Source organism: Ochotona curzoniae, unplaced genomic scaffold (genome assembly GCF_017591425.1).
Source record: "Ochotona curzoniae isolate NIBS_2020 unplaced genomic scaffold, NIBS_Ocur_1.0 scaffold_1037, whole genome shotgun sequence".
NCBI lineage: Eukaryota > Metazoa > Chordata > Mammalia > Lagomorpha > Ochotonidae > Ochotona > Ochotona curzoniae.
In genome coordinates this window covers 2,375,951-2,382,808 of record NW_024467083.1, presented here as the reverse complement: position 1 = coordinate 2,382,808, position 6,858 = coordinate 2,375,951, and positions in this window count along the sequence as shown.

Below are 6,858 nucleotides of genomic sequence, written 5' to 3'. Positions count from 1 at the left end.
ATAACTTATTTGTGAAACAGACATTACTGTTTCATCATAGAGCATAATATTGAACTTATATGTTAAGATAAAATATTTATATAATTTTGAAGGTTAAATTTTTGAAGCACAATGATTTTGAAATTTAGTGAAGCTTCAGAATTAAGATTCAACAACTAATGTTGTGTCATCAGTGAGCTCTACTGCACATATGTGTTCATATGTGTAAACATACGTGTAAACATTTTTGACATCCAGTAAAATCTGTGGACCATAGAAATAAAAATTCAAGTACATAAAGTGATTTGCATTGTCCTTGTGCATGCTTTGCTATCTCTCTACAAATTTCGGATTTTTTTGAAACATCTTTTTTGGATTTTTGTGACAGTGCACGAAAACCTGGTGTGAGTGTTGGGGACAACCATGGAGAAGAACAGGGATCTAATGATGGAACGGGGATGCAGCCTGTGAGCTGAGGCGCTGATAATAAAGCCATTTGGAGGAACAGAGGTGCAGAGTGAGTAGCCTGAAGATATATGGGCACCAGGAATTCATAAAACCTTGGGCAGGACAATGGCCTCCTGAGGGCATTGGTAGGGAGGGGCCGCGACTGGCAGCCAATTTCCTATCAGTCTTCAGAGATTGTGAGCCCGCCCCCTCTGACACCTGCAGTACAATTTGATCGTTTCTGACTGATCCAAAGATGTTGGTGGATTCAGCAAGAGTGGACATGAGCAAGGGAACCCTCAGAGAGCTGGCTTGAAAATCCCGGAGGTTGGAGGGAGAACACGGATGCCAGCACAGCATTACGCAGACATAGTTTCTATCAGTGGTCACAGGGCAAGCTGCCCAGCTGCGAGTCATGATATTAAACTGTCTGCTGGACAGTCCCTCCGGGACTCTTCTGTTCTCCACGCTCATGAGTAATTGCTTCCTAGAAAACATATTCCTTCAGTGTTCCTCCCAAGCTGGAAGGATGTGACCCCACCAGAATGGGGACCCCTGGGCTTACTGCCTGTCCGGCAATGCTCTGAGGATTTGTAATTGTCATCAAAGTCAACGTACTGGGGAGGCAGGAAGCTCCAGCACTGCTCGGGCTCCTGTGTTGCGCTAAGAATGGAAGCTGAGGAACTTGGCCAAGGCCACCCAGGTCTCCCCACATCATCACCACAGACACCGATGAGACATTTCCTCTTAGCAATTTAGGCAAGTCACTGGCAAAGGGTGGGTACATGTGTGCAGACTCTTGATGGAGCAATTTAGGAAATTTTGGCTTACTTTGGCAGAAACATAGAACATATTCAATAAGATCTGTGAAAATGACTAGCTGAAACCATACCAAAAAGACGATTTTTTAACATGCAATTTGCATATATTTCATAATACACATTTTGCCAGGTTTTCCCAGCTTGCCCCAAGAAATGGGGTGAAAAAATAATTTCTCATTTTGTGGGATTTTTTTTGTAGCACTCATTGGATGTGCTGAAAGAGAATATGAAATTCATGGATGACGCATGACCTGCATGGGTCACATTTCTCATCTACCTATGCCAGTAAAGGCAAAAATTTAGGGTCCTTATATACAATACAGAGGTGCTACTGGGTTGCTGTTTCTGTGAAATGGTGTAACAGATTCTATTTGTTGGTCATGGTCATACCCATATCTCCTGTTTCACATATTCTTATAATGTGAGGCTGACATTCCTCCCAGGAAAAGGCAGGATCTTTTCTTCTTTGCTCCAGCTCCCTAAGAATTATGAGCGACTTCATTAGCAGTGTGTGGCAGCAAAGAGGAATGTGACTTCAAGAGCAGGCTGTAAAGTGGTGTTAAAAGAACAGAGCACCCCAGTTACGGGCAGCTACTTAGGTTATCTTGTACTTAGGCAAGTGCTTCATTGCTGGAAGAAAAGCAACCAATAACTGCAGGCATTCTGGACCTGGTTAATGTCAAATTTGTGTTTACTGTACCAGTGTGCCAACATAGTTGCCTATCCTATTTTTTTTTAAGATACATGGGGAGTTTGGAGAACACTGGGCTGGGGTTGCACCCCAGCCTGCAGGCAGGGGAGGGGGCAGCAGATGACCCAGTGATGGGAATTTGAGGACGTGTTGGAGTGGGAGCAGCTGAGGGCATGTTTGACAGGGGAGGAATGACTTCTGGGGTTTTCCACAGATCTGGCCACTGCGCTCACAGGTAGGTGAGGGAGTGGAGATGGACTGGTCTAGAAGCAGGAAACTGCAGGGTGTGTCTGGGTTAGGCCAAGGCACCTGCCCTTGTGGGAGACCTAGGCTGGGCCCATGCAAAAGCTGGCCTTGGGCACATGCCTGGATGGGCTAGGTGGCATTACCCACTTGTGAGTGTCAGAGCAGGGGGTAGGCCATGTCAGGCTAGGCCACATCATCCACCACAACGTGAGAGAACTGGATTTTTTAGGGGTAAATTCTGCAGAATTGTGATCTCACCTTTGTGGGATTTGCTCGAGAGCTGGGGGTGGTGATGGGCTGAGCCAGGCTGGATGCTTGAAAATCCCCTGATGCTCACAGAAGTCAGGGATACAGCATCCACCTGCACAGACAAAGCCTGGGACTGAGAGCAGTCATGCCAGGCAAGGCTACGGCAGCCACCAGTATACATGAGATCCACAGCTGGGAGTGGGTCTAGTAGGGGAACTTGGGGAATTCCTCTGCCAGTCTGCAGCTCCCACTGGGAAGCACAATAGCCAGTGCTGGGTGTGGGCCAGGTCAGGCAGGGTTGCAACACTCATCAGCAGTAGTGTGGGCTTAGGCTGGGGGCAGACAGAGTTGGGCCAGGCCGCAGCACCTGCTGGCATACGTGAGAGCCAGAACAGGGTATGGGGCTGTGCCTGGCAGGCTAAGCTGTAACAATAGCCAGTGAGAGCTAAGACTGTAAGCAGACAATGCCAGGTTGGGGTGAAGTACCTGCTGGCATGTGCAAGACATAGGGCAGGGAATGGGTCTGGTAGGGGAAATTTGGGGACTCCCCTGCTGGATGTTGCTTCCACTAATGAATATGAGAACTGGGACTGCGGTTGGCCCTGTCCAGGCAGGGCTGTAGCACCCATCAGCTGTTAAGTAGGCTGGGGCTAGGCTGGAGCATCTGCTGTTAAGTACTGCGACTGGGTGTGAGTCATGTCAGGCAGTTTCACAGTATGTCTTGGCAATCATAAAATCTGGGGCTAGCAGTGGGCCTGGTAGGGGAACTATGGGCATTTCCCTGCTGTGCTGCAGCTCCTGCTGGTTAGCTTGAGAGCCAGAGCTGGTGCTCAGCTAAGCTGCAGCACCCATGGGTGTGCATGAGAGCCAGAGCAGTGCAGGATGCACTGGGTCAGGCCTTAGTATATGCAAAAACCAGGGTCGGGAGTGGGCCTGATAGGGCTAATTGGAGATCAGCCTGACTAGACCATGGCATCTCCCGGCGTGCGTGCAGACCTGGTCTGTGGCCAGCTGAGCTGGGCTAGGCTGCAGCACTCATCAGTTCATGTGAGAGATGGAGATGGAAGTGAAACTGACCAGGCAGCTGCATCTGCTGGTATGTGTGTTGACTGGTACAAGTGATGGGCTGAACCTGACCCTATATTGGCTGAGTCACCCAAGTGTCAAGTCTGAGGTCACCCCAGGCAATATTTCTTAGGGGACTCCCCAACTAGATTGCCGGGCTCAAAGTCCAGCCACCAAGAAAATTACAGTATATGTGGTCCAACTTCTGAGTACATGCATCAGGACTGTGCCTCCTCAGTTGCTGATGCAATGCAGTGGACAACATGCCCAGAGATACACGGGGAACATGATAGCTGGCTCCTCTAGGCCAGCAGAGGCTGTCGAGTGCCATGTCAGAAGATGGAAAGCAGTACAGATTGTAACACTCTCCTGGCCAAGCTTTAAAACATGTTTGTGGGACTGTGGATGCACTAAGATGAACTTGGTCAGCCAACAGACCATGGAAAGATTTTTTCAACCTTGGTGCAGTGAAGCTGAAAACATCCTAGAACTATCAAAAACCATCCAAGTTATACCCTTGGAATATTCTTCCACACAGTGGGGTCTCTAAGGTTACATCAAATGACTGTCCCCCGATCTCTGGGTGCTAAAGTAGTTTGACAGCAAGGAGCGGCTCCCTTCTGTGACACAGGAGAAAAAAAAAAAGAACTGAAACATTTGTCCCCTCCACCTTTCTCCATACCACTAGACCTGCCACTCAGAGGCCCACATGGGCATTTATCCCTGTCAACTATGTAAACAATATTGACAAACTAAAAATGAAAAGAACAAAGCATACCAATAAAGGGAAGAACAGAGAATCTTGTTTCTTGAAATACTCCCTTTGAAAAACTAAGTCACCACTAAGGTGGCTGTGTACCCTGAAGCGGCGAAGCAGGGAGCAAGCTCAGGCACTGTGCAGAGGCTGTTCTGGCGGATGGATCCTGTTGAGATTCCTGGCAGCAGCTAGACTCCAAAGCCAGACAAGAGCGTGAAAATGCCACCAGGTGACTACAGCTCCCAGCCCTCAAATCTTTCCCATCGTGGTCCCAGACATTGTTTAATGAGAAATGAGCAGTTTTCACTGGACCCTGGACAAATTCTTCACTCATATAATCCAAGTGTCCAAAAAAAAGTTGCTTGAAAGCAAACCATTAGAAGTTAAGAGAGAGGAGGGAATAAATTCTCCCCTAGTCCTCAGAAGGAGGCACTAGATTTTCCTGGCTCCTGGCCAGGAAAAGAGAAGGGGCGTTTTTGTGAATATCTTTCATCAAAGTGCATAGTGCTTATTTTGTTATGTTTTTTAAGGTTTTATTTTTCTTGGAAAGTCACATATACAAAGAGGAGGAGAGACAGAGAGGAAGATCTTCAATCTGCTGGTTCCCTCCCCAAGTGGCCACACAGCCAAAGCTGCACCAATCCAACACCTGGAGCCTGAAGCTTCCTCCCAGTCTCCGATGCGGGTGCAGGGGCCAAAGGCTTTGGGTCATTCTCAACTGATTTCCCAGGCCACAACCAAGGAGCTCGTTGGAAGTGGGGCCGCTGGGATCAGAACGGGCACCCATCTGGGATCCTGGCATGTGCAAAGCAAGGACTTTAACCACTAGGCTACTGCATTGGGACCAGGATCCCACATTTTTAAGCTATCACCTTTGCCTCCTAGGATAGCAGGAATGGGGAGCCAGGGCTGGCTATTAGAATCAGGCACTACAAAATGGGTGTGGTAATCTAAGCTGGTGCTTTAACCACTGAGCCAAAAATCTGCCTCTGTTGAGAACCAGTCATCCTGAATTTTACCAAGTATATTAAACATCAAGAGTCGGTCTGTTTAACAAGTCACAGCTTCATCCCCTGTCACCTAAAAAAGAAAGCTGATTTAAACAAACTGCTAATTTAATCCCTTTGTTGTCCTACATATCTCCCATTTGACATGAACTAAGTTTCTTTGAGAGGTTATCTGGACTTATCAAAATATTTTTGTAGTTTAATATTTGGATTGAGTTGTGTTGACTGAGGCCAATCTCTAGTTTTCCATTCATAAGTATGAGTTCATTTTAAATATCTCCCCACTAAAGTAGAGGTCGTCAACATCCGGCTTTTGTTCCAGGATGCCTAAAGCAGCTAAATCTGTTCGCATGGTGATATCGTTCTGGCTCAGAGTGTGATTACCAGGAAACTTTATGAGTCATACCACTGCATGACACTGGAAAGTTAAGAAAAAAGAGCTGTTTAATTCTGAACAAATTGACCTTCCATCATAGAAAGCCACACTCCATGAAATAAAATTTGGTTTCCATTCAGTGATCATTGCTGTACAGGGCCTTTTAGATCTTTACTGAAATTCGCTTGCTCATAAAGTACCTTTCATAAAGAAACTGAAATCACTAAGCTATAAAGTTTTCTACTATGCAATATGCACAAAAGGAACACATCAGCGCTTTCATAAACTTGTGGAACTTTATTTTTTAAATATACAGTGAATTTATCTTCAGGTAATGGTTTGCAGTGGTTTTAATTATTCTTGGACTCAATTAGCCTAAGATATTCAAAGCTGTCCCCATGGTCCTTCAAAATGGACACATACATGTTTAATTATAATTCCAAGAAATTTCACTTTAAAGAATTTATTTTTCCAATACCACAAATTGCCTTGGGAAAGCTGACTTTTTAAAATATTGGATAAACTATGGAGAGGATCTAAAACGCAAAACTTACATGATGCCTCTTTTTACAATTGAGATTAAGAATGAAACTTTCAAAAAATAACATATGCCTAAAAATAGAGAGTTGAGATAAAATTAACTCCTCAAAGGGTTAAAAAACTAAAGAAAAAAAAATCTGTCTTCTGCCTGTCCTCAAACTTTGTAAGAATTCCTGAATTGATGTAGAATAGCTAATTATATTTAATGTTTGATATTCAAGTTCTGAAAATATTCTATTGATTGTGGTTTCCCTGGTTACATAAACACTTATTTGTATCTTGTTATGTTCAAATATGTTTAGTTATAACTTCTAAGATACAACGTGGGCTCAGAAATTTAATCAACAACAACAAAAAGCATTTGGTAAATGAACAGTTTTTCACCTTTTCTTCCTCCTTGGATATTAGGATGACATTCAAGGTTACATTCAGAAATATGCAGGCTTGCGTCATAATTTTTTAAGTATATCACTAAATATTTCATTAATTTTAATGATGTTCACCCTATGTACTTACTTCTCTATACAGACAAGATGCTTATCTTCTATCTTGCTAGCAGCAACAGTGGATACCTGAATTTATGCATTCAATTTCATAGTTTATCTCAAAGTTCCATACAAATGAAAGTCCTGGAAGACAGGACCAGGGGAAGGTGGCAGTGGGCAGTCTTTTCCAAGTGT